This window comes from Pelodiscus sinensis, chromosome 4 (genome assembly GCF_052426305.1).
Source record: "Pelodiscus sinensis isolate ZL-2025 chromosome 4, ASM5242630v1, whole genome shotgun sequence".
NCBI lineage: Eukaryota > Metazoa > Chordata > Testudines > Trionychidae > Pelodiscus > Pelodiscus sinensis.
In genome coordinates, this window is record NC_143055.1 from 11,974,207 (window position 1) to 11,987,714 (window position 13,508).

Genomic DNA, 13,508 nt, shown 5'->3' on the forward strand with positions numbered 1-13,508 from the left:
GCAAGATTATGCTAATGAAGCACAGGATATTTAAATCCCCGCTTCATTAGCAATTTCAGTCGGCTACATTTGCATCCCTAGCTCGAACTAGGGAGCAAGTGTAGACATACCCTTTCAGATTTGTTAAAGCATAAGCTTTCGTGGGTAAAAACCACTTTGTCAGATGCATGGAGTGGAAATCACAGAGATTGGGATATATATGTGTACTAGCAAATCTAAAGAAGGGAGTTGCTTATCAAGTGTAGGACCAGTGTTCATGAGGCCAACTCACTCAGCGGATGTGGCTCACTCTCAGCAGCTGATGGGGAGACGTGAGTACCTAGAGACCACTGAATTTAGTTAGACTGCTAATGTGAGTAAAGTCTGTGAAATTAACTTCCCGTTTTTCTGAGGGTCTAACCCATCCTTCATCCTTACCCGTCAAGAAGGAGGATACACTTTAGTTCTGGAGGAGAGGAACTGAAATAATAATGCTTTAAACGAAACACAGGGAAAAAAAACTGCAGTCATTCCACATGATTTACAGAAACTCTGGAGACTAGTCAAACAGAGTCGTTAAATGCTTGCTGCCTGAATGTTCAAAAAAAATAAGGATTTCTATTTTCGCGTCCTTAATAATTTATGTGATGGCTTTCTCTCAAAGAGAATCTATCGCTGTAATGAGAAATAATGGAAGAAATCAAAGGCATTGGGTCATCTCTGAGATTATCATCTATAATTCATTATTCACAATTCTCCCATGAATCTTACACACTGTATCTTTCACTTAGCTACTCTATTGCATCTCTCACTGCAGGGGAAGAGACAGTTTAGAATAAAACCCAAACCCAAGGTATATCTCTATATATTTCAATAATTTAAACTTTAGTGACTACAATGATTAAAAAAAAACCCTCTAAGTAAGGCAGCAAGTCCAAATATTCAAGAATATTTTATTTATTTTTGTGAGGTTTCCTTTCTCTTGTACTTTCCTTACCTATCTTTTTTCTTCTTGCTATAATTTGTGATCCAATAGCTCCAAATGAGACTGCATTGGGCTGGGTACTGTGTGGACATAGTAAGGGACAGTCCCGTCTCCCCAAATAATTAAAGAGACAAATTCTGGGAAGTAGAAATGAAAAGATAGAAGAGTTTACATTTGATAAGAGAAGAGCTTGGGAGGGAGTGAAGAGAGGGAGTGGAGAAAGCAAGTCCCATGAAGCTATCACTAGAACAGCACAATGGGATCTTGAAAATTTCCTGTGCTCTGTTTGACATTGACAGTAAAAGTCTGCTTGGTGGAATGGGAGTGGAGTTATTGTCTAAAATTGACCACATGTGAAAAATATAACTGGTGGACTCAGTCTTTCTGCCATTGAAATCAACAGGAGTTTCGGCCTTAAAATGAGCTTAGAAGTCTTTCAAATTGGAATAGTAATACTTTGCTTAATGCTAGCTTAGCTCGCATGCTCTTGAGGATGGGAGTGCTATACTAGCACAGGAGGTGTGGGATGTCAGAGAAGTGATAAGCTATGTCTACACTAGCACTTTTGTCAGTTTAACTTATCTTGCTCAGGGGTATGAAAAAAACAAGTCACAAGAACAAATTACACTGACAGACATGGCGGTGTGGACAGCACTATGCCAACATCAGACGCTCGCCCATTGACACAGTTACCGCTGCTCATTGAAGTTAGTTTAATTATGTGGCACAGAGCAGGCTACACAAGCAATCCTACGGTGGCAAGGATGTATTGGTATCGCCGTGCCACTGTAAGCTTGCTAGTGTAGACCCAGTCCCAGTTACAACAGGCAAAATGAGAAGAGCAGATATGGACCAACAAGTTAAAAAAGCAGGCATAGAAATCACGTTTGTCTAGGGATTGGAGGGTTTTTTAGGGTACATCTACACTGCGCACTAAGCCCAGGTTCTGAGTCCAAACTCTCCTTTTTGTCCCCACACAGATCAATCTGATTCAGATCAGCAAGCTTCAGGACTCGGGTCCTAGGACCTTGCTAGTGGAGGTAGACCAGAGCCTCAGACCTGTTGTGGGTATGAGAAGACCTGCCTAGTGCAATATGGATGCATTATCATGGCCGGGACATCCGGTCTAGCCATTGTAAGCCCAGGTTTACAGTGCAGTGTGGAAGCTCAAGCACATGTTTGGAAACATTGATTCCACAAGCTTGGCTCCCATGAATCCTCAGTACCATTGGATGACCAAATAGAGTTAGCACCAATAAACATATCCATCTGGGAAGAGACAGAGGATCACACCCCATTCTATCTGACTAGGGGGGAGGCATATTTCTGTGGTTTTCAGAATCAGGAATTGCAACTTATTCTACATAGAATTGAAACCTGAAACTTTATAGACAACCCCAAAATATTCCTACTGATAGTAAATGCAGAAATCCATCTCTTAATTAGTACATAGCTCTCTGCTCTCATCACCCCCAAGCCTCAACCTCTGCCCTGGCTCCCAGTCAACAACAAATTCTAGTTTAAGGTTTCCTGATCTTCAAAGGCCTCCATAGGATTGGATCGGCCTGTTTACCACGCATGGCCTTGATGTCTTATGTCCCATTGGGAAAATAAATGCAGTCACATTTTAGCAAATGGCATCAAAGGTTCTGTAGATGTGATTTTTCAGGAGCTCATATATTAACTACTTCATTTCCAACTCCTAAAAGACCACCAAAAGGACTTCAAAGAGTCTAAGAACCACATATGCATGCAAAGTTTTGAGGGGTTTTGTTTGTTTTTGTTTTTGAATCTTCATGTAAGACTTGATGACCAAGTCCATAAATGCTGGAGGAAAGGTCTATCTTTCCATTTTTTGATAGCTAAAGAAATGGCTGAATGGATTTTACTTAAATTTATAAAAAAAAAATTAAGCCTGTTATTTCTTCCTCTACTGACAGTGGACAATGTGGTACACCGTAGCCCCTTTAATTTTATAGCCTACAGAGAGCAAAGGCTGCAGCAATGTTGTTTTCTACTTTATTTCACATCTATGGTGTACTGACAGTTATGAATACGGATTAAAAAGCACATTTCTGAATAGTTACAATGCAAGACTTCAAGGAGTAGAAAATGTATGCGGGCTTTTTACTTTCCTCTCAAATATCTGTGGTTACAGAACTGCAGGGCGTTCAGATTGCAACTTGAACATTAGTGAAGTTTTGTTTGGTAAGGCATCCCTGTTTTCAGTGTGATTTGTTTTTCCATCTCCTGGAAGGTCGTCTGTCCATCAGAGTAGCCCTATCTTTCCCCAGGCTTTCCAAATACGATATTTTTTTATTTCTCCTCAGAGCACTGTAAATTTGGATCTTGTGAGCCATTTTAACTGTTTGTTGGTACCCACTCCAAAACACTTTGGTACTAGTCCTACTCCCATGGAAGCAAATAAGGCCAGGTCTATACTAGAGCCGGCAGCTCAGGTTAAGGTATGCAAGTCCAGCTACATAGAATAGCTGGAGTTGGCTTACTTTAAGTCACTCTTGGCTGTGACCCCATAGCAGGAGGCTGATGAGAGCAAATGCTCCTGCCAGCTTCCCTTACTCCTCACAAATGCAGGAGTACTCAATGCTAGTGGGGGTACCCTCTGCATTCATAGAATCAAAGGGCTGGAAGAGACTTCAGGAGGTCATCGAATCCAGCCCCCTGCCCAAAGCAGGACCAATCCTTAACTAGAGTTGCTAAATCAAATTCTGAAAGATCGATGGCAGCAGTATTGATTTTCCATGGAGTGAAGACTAGGCCTGAGACTTTTGGCTTCCACTATTGGCAGCTCTTTGAAATGCCTTTTGCATTGAATGGAAAGATGTTCATTGGCTTTTGGTCAGGCACTCACTGGTCTCTCTATGGTGCAGGCCTCTCTCAGTGCTCAAACATCAAATTCATGGGTAAAAACAACATGAAGTCCAGTGGCATTTTAAGACTAACGATTTTATTATGGCATAAGCTTTCATGAGTTGCAGCTCACTTCATCAGTTATAAAAGGTAAAATACAAAGAAACAAATAGTAGGAATACAGAGAAGGGAGTGTTACATAAGCACTAATTCAGTCTGGGTGGATGTGGATAAGAAGAACAACTTTGTTGGGGATAAGAAGGTGAGAAGACCTAAAATAGAAAATTATGTATTGAAATGGGAGAACTCTTCCTAGTTCCTATTCAGACCTAGTCTTATGGTGTCAAATTTACATAAGAAGTTCAGCTTGGCACTTTCACATTGGAGCCTGCTTTTCAAGGTTGTTTTTTGGTTTGGGTTTGGGTTCATTTGTTTTGTTTTTGTTGGGGTTTTTTGTTTGTTTTTGCTTGAGGATGGAAACTTTGAAGTTGTAATGATGTGCCCTGGGAGGTTAGGGTTAGGATTAGTGCAATGAATACCAAGTGACATAAATATGTCCATTATTCCCTTTTCAAGAAATAGTACAGCACTACTCTGCTTCTTCTATAAAATACATCTCTAGAGTTACATGTTACAGAATGCCTAGATTACTTAGGGGTTCAAGTTTCAGTTTCAAAATCCTTAGGGACTTTGGAATCTAAGGAGGAGACTACACTGCAACTGGGAGTATGAATGGCAGGTCGGGTAGGCCTGCCCATTCTAACTGGACTCCAGACCAGTAATTCTCCAACTGGAGTATGTGTACCCCTGAGAGTACGCAAAGGTCTTCCAGGATTTCCATCAGCTCATCTAGATATATGCCTCTTTCTACAACAGGCAACATAAACAGCACTAGTGAAGTCAGTACAAAACTAAAATTTCATACTTGTTTATGCTGCTCTACAAACTATACACTGAAATGTCAGTGCAGTATTTATATTCCAATTGGTTTATTTTATAACTCGATGGTAAAATGAGAAAGTAAGCAGTTTTTCAGTGATAGTGGCTGTGACACTTGTATTTTTATGTCTGATTTTGTAAGCCAGTCATTTTTAAGTGACTGCAAGACAAAGCAGGCACCTGAAGGGGACACAACAGTCTGAAAAGGTCATAAGATAATGGTCTACCTAAAAAATTGAAGTGCAGATGCTACAGAATGAGCACAACATAGACTGCACCTGCCTGTCTGACACTACACTGCTCCCCGATATGTACCCATATGTGAAGTCAATGCTGAAGCCCATACTACAACTTCCTCCCTTCTATTTTTAGGGCACTAACTAGAATACAGCTACAAAGGAGTCATTCAACCCTCCCATTTGCTACGTCAACAAACCCTCAATGTCACTGAAAGTCCCCGTGAAGCTGACGGTGCTCAACATTTGTACGAGGCCTGCACACCTCCTAATCTCATACATTACAGCCATCTCATAGAACAGAACAATCCACATGGAACTTACTGGGGACATAGATAAAGGATGTACTTTACATTTTACCAGTAGGCAGAATAGCACAGTTTAAACACATTTTTGTAGCGTTTAAGGCCAGATGGAATCCTAAGGTCATCTAATCTGGCCACCTCCCTCTGACCTACTACATAATGCATGTCACTGATATTCATCCAGTTATCCTTGTTGTTACCAACCAGTTCTTTGTTCTTGGTGAACCAGGCATAGTATCCAGTCTGTCTATCTAAGGAAAGACGCCCCCTCCACCCATCCAAAGGTGATCAGAGGGAAGACTTACAAAAAGCAATGAAAAGGCATAGGAAGACACAAGGGTGGCAGGATTAATGAAACACTTATTTGCATCAAATATGGGACAGGGAGGCAACTCTGCTAGCATATAGAATGGAGCACAGCAATTCCAAAGCAAGAACCATACTATACTGTGGGGGGGTCTAGATGCAGATTGGTTGACAAGGGAAGCCTTTGTCGACCGCTCCTGTAAACTTAGTTTCACGAGGCATAAGGGAGCAGTTGACAAAGGCTTCCCTAGTGGACCAATCCGTGTCTAGACTGCCGCCCTGTGCCGGATCAGCTGATTATCGGCACAGCACTGCGGCCATTTTTATTTTAATGAAGCGGGGATTATTTAAATCCCTGCTTCATTGACTATGTCGGGTAAACTACTTTACATGGCTCCGTCAACGGAGCCATGTAGTCTAGACACAGCCCGGGACAGAGAAAGCAGGGAAGCATTGCCTGATAGAAATATCTGCTCCAGGTGCCAATGAACTCAAACCTGCACACACCCAACTCTGTAATTATCAACCAATTTTAGCAATACATTCTGTATTAGCTTCCAAAATACTGAAACTGCCTAATTGCATTATGAGCTCCCTGGAAGAAACACAGCCCATAGCCAGGAATGATCAGTCCCTATTGTCTAGCTTACACAAAACAACTTTGGAACCATCAGTTTTCTCTGGAACGAATCCTGTGATTCCCCCTTGACTCATTGTTTCCCTACAAAAACGCCTCCCTATGCTTGAGTAAAATGTTCTGCTGCTTGGATCTGAATTCTTCATCAGTTCCATTGGGACTTCATCTTCTCCTGAGTGATTGTGCTGGAGGCTCTGCTCTGCCTGTCTCCAATACTCTGGACCCCAGCTACTATTACCACCTGGGAAACTTGATTGGTTCAAGTTTCATGCAGTGGTGACATCTCCCCCCACTCTGCTTGGATGAAGTTAAATAAAGCTAGTTCCTGGCCTGCAGTCAAGTGAGATTACTTATTTTTACTGCACTAAATCCTTTTAAAAAATGATGGTTCCCGAAATACAGCATCAAAAATGAAAGGAAGTCCTATCAGATCATCTACTCCAGCTCCCTGCCAGAGCAAGATTCCTTCGCACATTGTAGTGTGTTGTTCAGTCTAGTTTTAAAATTCCAAAGTAATGCAAGATCATCACGTTCCTTGAGAAACTGTGTATCAAACAATTTCTCCCAGATATATTCACTTGCATTTATCCAAAACAAATTTGATTTTATTTTCTGCTCACCTTTCTAGTCTATTCCAATTGCTATTTAATATGTATGCATCTCCAATAAAGTGCAGGTGGCACTTTACAGTCAAATAAAATCAGAGGCTTAATACCAAACAATAGAAAAGCATATGGTCAGATCCTCAGCTGGTGTAAATCAGGATAGCCCCCTAAGTGTCAGTGGAGTTATGCCAGCTGACCATCTGGGTCTTTGTTTCTTTGCATTATATTTTGTTCCCTCGTGCTTACTACTCCTACCAGTTTTTCGCCATCTGAAAAGTTAAGGTATTTATTCCTTCTTCCCAATTGTTAGTGAAGAAATGAAATATGATGGCACTGACCATCAATCAATCCCTAGCTAGTTTCCTCGAGAGACATTCCCTCGGTTTGATGCATTAAGGTTTGTAATTACTACTGTGAGGTCTTTGGATGAAATTCAGAGGACTTAAGAGTTGCACTATACTTCTGCTGGGCCTCCTCCCAAGAGGGAAGTAAATCTTTTAGCTAGTTTGCAGTCCATCTGAGTTTTTGGATCAGTGCTGACTTTAACTAGCTTTTTAGCAATGTGCTCATCAAAGGATTCCAGTAATACTTCTGGTTTTGCCACTGAGAGTTTCCTTCCACTCTATTGGGGGATGAAGTTACATAAAGTTAGTTCTCAGCCTTCAGTCATGAGAGATGGCTTATTTTTACGTCACTAAGGGTATGTCTACACTGTCACCCTAGTTCAAACTAGGGTGGTTAATGTAGGCATCGAACTTGCAAATGAAGCCTGGGATTTAAATATCCTGGGCTTTATTTGCATGTTCCTGGGCGGGTGCCATTTTTAAATGCCCGTAGTTCGAACTGCCTGCTCGTGGCTACATGCGGCACGAACTAGGTAGTTTGAATTAAAGCTCCTAATTCGAACTACTGTTATTCTTCCTGCAAGGCCGTTACGCAAATTACTTTTCATGAAGAACGGCCTTGTGCAAGAGGGTTTTTGTTGCACAAGAAGGGATAGTGTAGACAGCTCCTTCTGGTGCAAGAGCCTCTTCTGCAAAAATGGCGGCTCATTAGGTATGCAAATGAGGCTTGGCGATATTCCACGCTTAGCCTCATTTGCATATTTCTGGTGCAAGAAGCCGCGAGTGTAGACATAGCCCTAGTGTGGTTACTGGGGAATGCAAGTGGTACTTAGACCACAGCAACAGTTAAGACCAAGAGACTTCTACAGCATGGGCTGGGAGCCAGCTAGCTTTTAGCTCAGACAGTAGAGGAGCCTATACTCTGCTTTTGAGGTCCCAGGTTCAAATCTGCCCGGTGGTGGTTATAAGTGGGGGCTTGTTCAGGATCTCAACTGGGTCTCTGAAGCTTGGGACGTGCTTCCTCACCTAGGGGAAGTATGTAACCCACACACCTAGGCTGTGTCTAGACTGGCCAGTTTTCCTGGAAAATCAGCCACTTTTCCGGAAAAACTTGCCAGCTGTCTACACTGGCTGCTTGAATTTCCGCAAAAGCACTGACTTCCTACTGTAAGAAATCAGTGCTTCTTGAGGAAATACTATTCTGCTCCCGTTCAGGCAAAAGTCCCTTTTGTGCAAAGCTTTTGCGCAAAAGGGACAGTGTAGACAGCTCAGATTTGTTTTCCACAAAAAAGCCCCAATCGCGAAAATGGCGATCGGGGCTTTTTTGCAGAAAAGCATGTCTAGATTGGTACGGATGCATTTCCGCAAAAAGTGCTTTTGCGGAAAAGTGTCCGTACCAATCTAGACGCTCTGTTCTGAAAATACTTTTAACTGAAAACTTTTCCGTTAAAAGTATTTCCAGAAAATCATGCCAATCTAGACGCAGCCCTAGTGTGGTTACTGAGCAATGCAAGAGGTACCTAGACCACAGCAACAGTTAAGACCAAGAGACCTCTACAGCATGGGCTGGGAGCCAGCTGCCTTTTAGCTCAGAGGGTAGAGGCTCCTATAATAATGAACAGTCTAAATATTCTAAATTTAACCAAGGACAGAATTTGATCTTAAACATCATTAGGTGAGAATTCAGTTACAGGTTGAACGTCTCTAGTCCAGCATCCTTAGGACCGGACTGGTGTTGAACCAGAGACTTTGCCAAACCATGGGAGGTTAATTTTGTAGTGAGTGGGTCTCTTTATTTTTATTTCACAGAGGCGAATAAATGGAACAGAACTTGCAATGATGCTTAATATTGTATGACTGAACTTGTACACCCTATACAAGTCTATGCCTAGCCAAGACCGATCAGCTCTCATCATAACAAAGTGTTAGTGGTGGCACACAATTTTACTTTATTGGCACAAGCAAATAAATAGATAAAACATTAAAAAAACATGCTTATGCTTAGCACTTCCAGCATTACCTGCACTTCCACTGCTTGCTGGGCTCTTAGAAGACATTTAGGGGCAAATTCGAGCTAAATAACAGCACAGAATACTGAGAGCCAGGATTGGTGGCTATAAACAAACATTATGGGGCCACAGGAGACTTGGCCACACCCATGATAAGTGGACAGCTGGCTAACTACAATCATGCTAGACCACGGATGTTGCCAGACCATAGAGTGCCTGACTAGGGAGGCTCAACCTATATTTGTTGCATATTCCATAGGCAGTGCTAACACTTTGAGTGAACCATTCAAAACTAGCTAGATTTTTTAAGTATTTATTAAAAATATACAAACATATAAGACCTACTTACATATTTCATAGTTATAAGCCCTGTTAGGTTCTGGTGCTTTCTGCAACAGAAAACAGAGGCCCACTAGAACTTTTCAAAATGTTTAAAGGCATATTGCTCAGTTCTTAAATATTATATTGACCTTTTATCTTACTCACCTTTAAGATGAAATTTGCCCCACTGCAGAGAGCTATTACAAAATCTACCCACTTAAGTACTATTTTGAGTCTTTTAACTATCCCACCCCCAACCACAATGTCGACACACCCTGTTGGGGTGGCTGCCACAGTGGAATAGCTACCAGCAATGTCAGGAGGATCCCTTTAACACTGATATACTAAAATATGTTTTCCTTGCACACACAGGAACATTAACGGAGACGATGACTGAGGTCTCCTGCACAGTCTCTTCAAACGGACATTACTTTAGATGCAGATTCCAATTCCTTGAATGAATTAGATTCTCTTTGTTTCTGCCAGATGAGCAATAACATCCGTCTATCAGCTGCCTAGAAATGATGCCCTTATTTTCAGGTAACATTTTTATTGGCTTCATGTACTGAGTTAATATGACAAGCATCTTACAGCTTCAAGTATCATAATAAATTGCATGAGGTGACTGTATTAGTTTTAAACCACTTTTCACTGAGCTTGTGCTTGAGTCATTGGCAAGTCGACATGGAAAGAAATGTAGCAAGGAAGTTAATGTACTGTACACCGTATTTGTCTCTTTCATTAATGTCGGAAATTAATTGTGACACGCACAACAGTAACTCGAGATGGTGCTATTTCATCCATACCATTAGGAAATAATGGGATACAAGGGAATCTATCACAATATTATGCCTTCAGGTGGTGGTGTTATATAACTTGTACAGGCCAAAAGAGAGGCTACAATAGAATAGTCCCACATAAAAACAAGGGGGCGTTCTGCAGCAGAACACCTCTATTGATCTTGGGTATTAGGCAGGCCCCATTACTATAGTATCTTAGCACTTCACAGTCTTTATACTTATCCTCCTCACATCCTTATGAGGCAAGAAAGCACCCTCACCCCCATTTTACAGAGATGGAGCAGCCACACAGAAAGGCTACGTGAGTCACCCAATGGTACAGAAGAGATTCAAGGACAGATCTTTCAAGTCCCAGGCTAACACCCTATTTACTGGACTATGCCTCCTTGCTTATGCCATGGGTGATAAGATTGCATCTAAGCCACTATCTTGACAGAAGACAGGACACTGGGCTAGATGGACCTTTGGTCTGACCCAGTGTGGGCGTTTGTATATTCTTATGTTCAATACTGCTGAAATCTTCCCAAAGTCACATGTCTGCTAAAAAGTACAGGAGGTCATTTTTCTGCCACAGGGGATCCCATTGTGTTTCCGGAGTAGCTAGACCAGGGTCAAGAAAAAAGTCACAGGAAGACCACTGTAATGTACTTAGAGCCTAAGTTAAGGGCCTACGCTCCCTCTAGAATGAATAAGGCAAAGATAGGCACCTTAGCATGTGATCCACAAAAGCCAGCTTGCTAGGTAGGGAGCCACCTACATTTTCCAATAGGAGATATCTCAAGCCTCACTTTATTCTCCGAGATGGGCACCTAATTTTGGGCTGTGGGGAGGCAACTATCTCAACTTAGTGAGCATGAACAGGAATCCACTACTTAGGGTGCATCTATACTGCAGGGCTTATGCAAATGAGCTACGTTAATTGCATATCTTATTTGAAATAGCTTATTTCAAAATAGGGAGTGTTGACACAACACTCTTCCTCCGACTTCCCTTATTCCTCATACAATGAGGTTTACAGGAGTCAGAGTAAGAAGTCCTCCAGCTTGACAGTATTTTGACACTATTTTGAAATAACTGCGTGCTGTGTAGACGCAGACTAAGTTATTTTGGAATAACGGTAGTTATTTTGAAATAGTGTTGCAGTTTAGACATACCAAAGTCACATGGTTTGCGTACCTAAGGTTTTGTTTATACTAGAAAATTAGGTCAGGAAAACTTGCTCCTGTACCACTCTTGGGCTTCATTAAATAACAAACCAGTGCGCAAGGAAGGAACGAAACAAACTGGACAGCTTCTCTGGTGAACCGCTGCACATAGCCATCGGGTGTTCCCGACCTCTGCCTCCAGGGAACATCTCCAGATTCCCACACTCAGTGCACAGTCCCTTCTGAGAGAGCAGCTCTAAATCACAATCTTTCATGAATGTGAGTCAGGGCTGCAAAAAATCCACCCCTAAGTGGCAACATTGAACCAATCTATGTCCCTATGCAGGTCAATGGAAGAATTCTCCCACTTCTCAGGGTGGTGGATTATCTACACTGGTGGAAGACCCCCTCCTGTTGGTGTAGGTAGTGTCCATACTGAAAGCACTCCAGCCTCTCCACTCAAGGGGATTGATTTCCCGGGGATCGATTTAACAGGTCTAGTAAAGATGCTGCAGTAACTTGAACAAGGATATGTCGACTCCAGCTACACTCTTCGCATAGCTGGAGTTGAGTACCGTAGTTTGACATTGGCCTAAGAGGGCTACACTACTGGTAGTAGAGCATGTGGTCCAGTTCCCAAGGTGTTGTAAAACAGCTTGTCTCCGGTTATGTCTACCCAGACATTTCCATAGTTCTCTTTACAGTAGTGCAACATTTCAGGTAAGTTATACTCACAACAGCAGGCTACAGAACAGGAAGTGGAGACACAGAGAAAATTAAATGACTTATCCCCAGAAAACTGGTTGTTGAGCCAATAGTAATACTCACACCTCCTGAGTCCTGACCTATTAGCCTGCCTACTTGACAGATGGGTTTGTATCTCTTTACCACAGCTGAGGATCTGACCTTGTATATATAAGCAGGGGCTTTATTACTGCTTGCTATCAGCCAGCTAAAAGGAGAGAGCCACCCTGGGGGTGGGTATGCTCACTCCAATTATTTAGCTCTGCAAGATAGTTAACTGTTGATATGTAAATAAAGCTCATGCCAGAAGGGGGAAGGAATCCGAGGTGTGACTATGTAAATCCAATTCAGCCAGGGCTGATGGAGGATCAGTGTTGGAATGGAATGTGATGTATTGTAACTAATTTGGGGCTGTTGTGGGGGTCACGAATCATGTTACCCCTAAATGTGGGAACTGCAAAATATGACACCAATGCTTTCAGGAGAGACACCATCATTGTAAGAAGTGTCAGAGGAACAAACCTCCTCCCTTCCAGAGTTGAGTGACCTATGTTGAGGGGGAAAGGGCTAAAGGGCTTGAGTCAGCCTGCTTCATGCCTGCCAGGTGTGAGCTGTAAGACTGGCTCGACCTGCCTCTTTCCCCATTGTTTTAAGGATAGACCTAAAGCAGATTCCATGAGGAGTCTTTTTGCTAGTCCAGTGGAAGCTGGAATCTTTGGCCAGCCTAGGTGGTGGCTAAAGAGTTGAAATCACTAAGGGTATGTCTAAACTACATGGCTCCGTCGACATGAAAGCGCTTTATCGACCTCCTTGGTAAACCTCATCCTACGAGGCATAACGGGGAGATTGATAAAGGGCCTTCAGGTAGGCGCGGGAGCGTCCAGACTAGCGCACTGAGCCGACAAACAGCTGATCAGCTGTTTGTTGGCTCAGCGCAACAGCCATTTAAATTTAGATTAGGCTGATCGGCTTCATTTCCCTTTGCCAATCCGCCTAATCTACATGGCCCCATCGATGGAGCCATGTAGTTTAGACACACCCCAAGAGCTGAAGTCACTGGTGTGGCCTGGAGCCAGACCCATTGCAGTGAGCAGAGCGGTTGGCGGGAGCGACCTGTGGGTGGCCAGTAAGAGCGGTGGCAGGGGGCCAGCAGAGCAGCTGGTGGGAATGACTGGCGGGCAGCCGAGGCAATACACAGGTGGCATCACATCAGGCTCTATGAGAGAAGTCATCAGGGTGATGTGTCTGGGTCTGCACTGACCGGACAGAGCTGAAAGTGAGG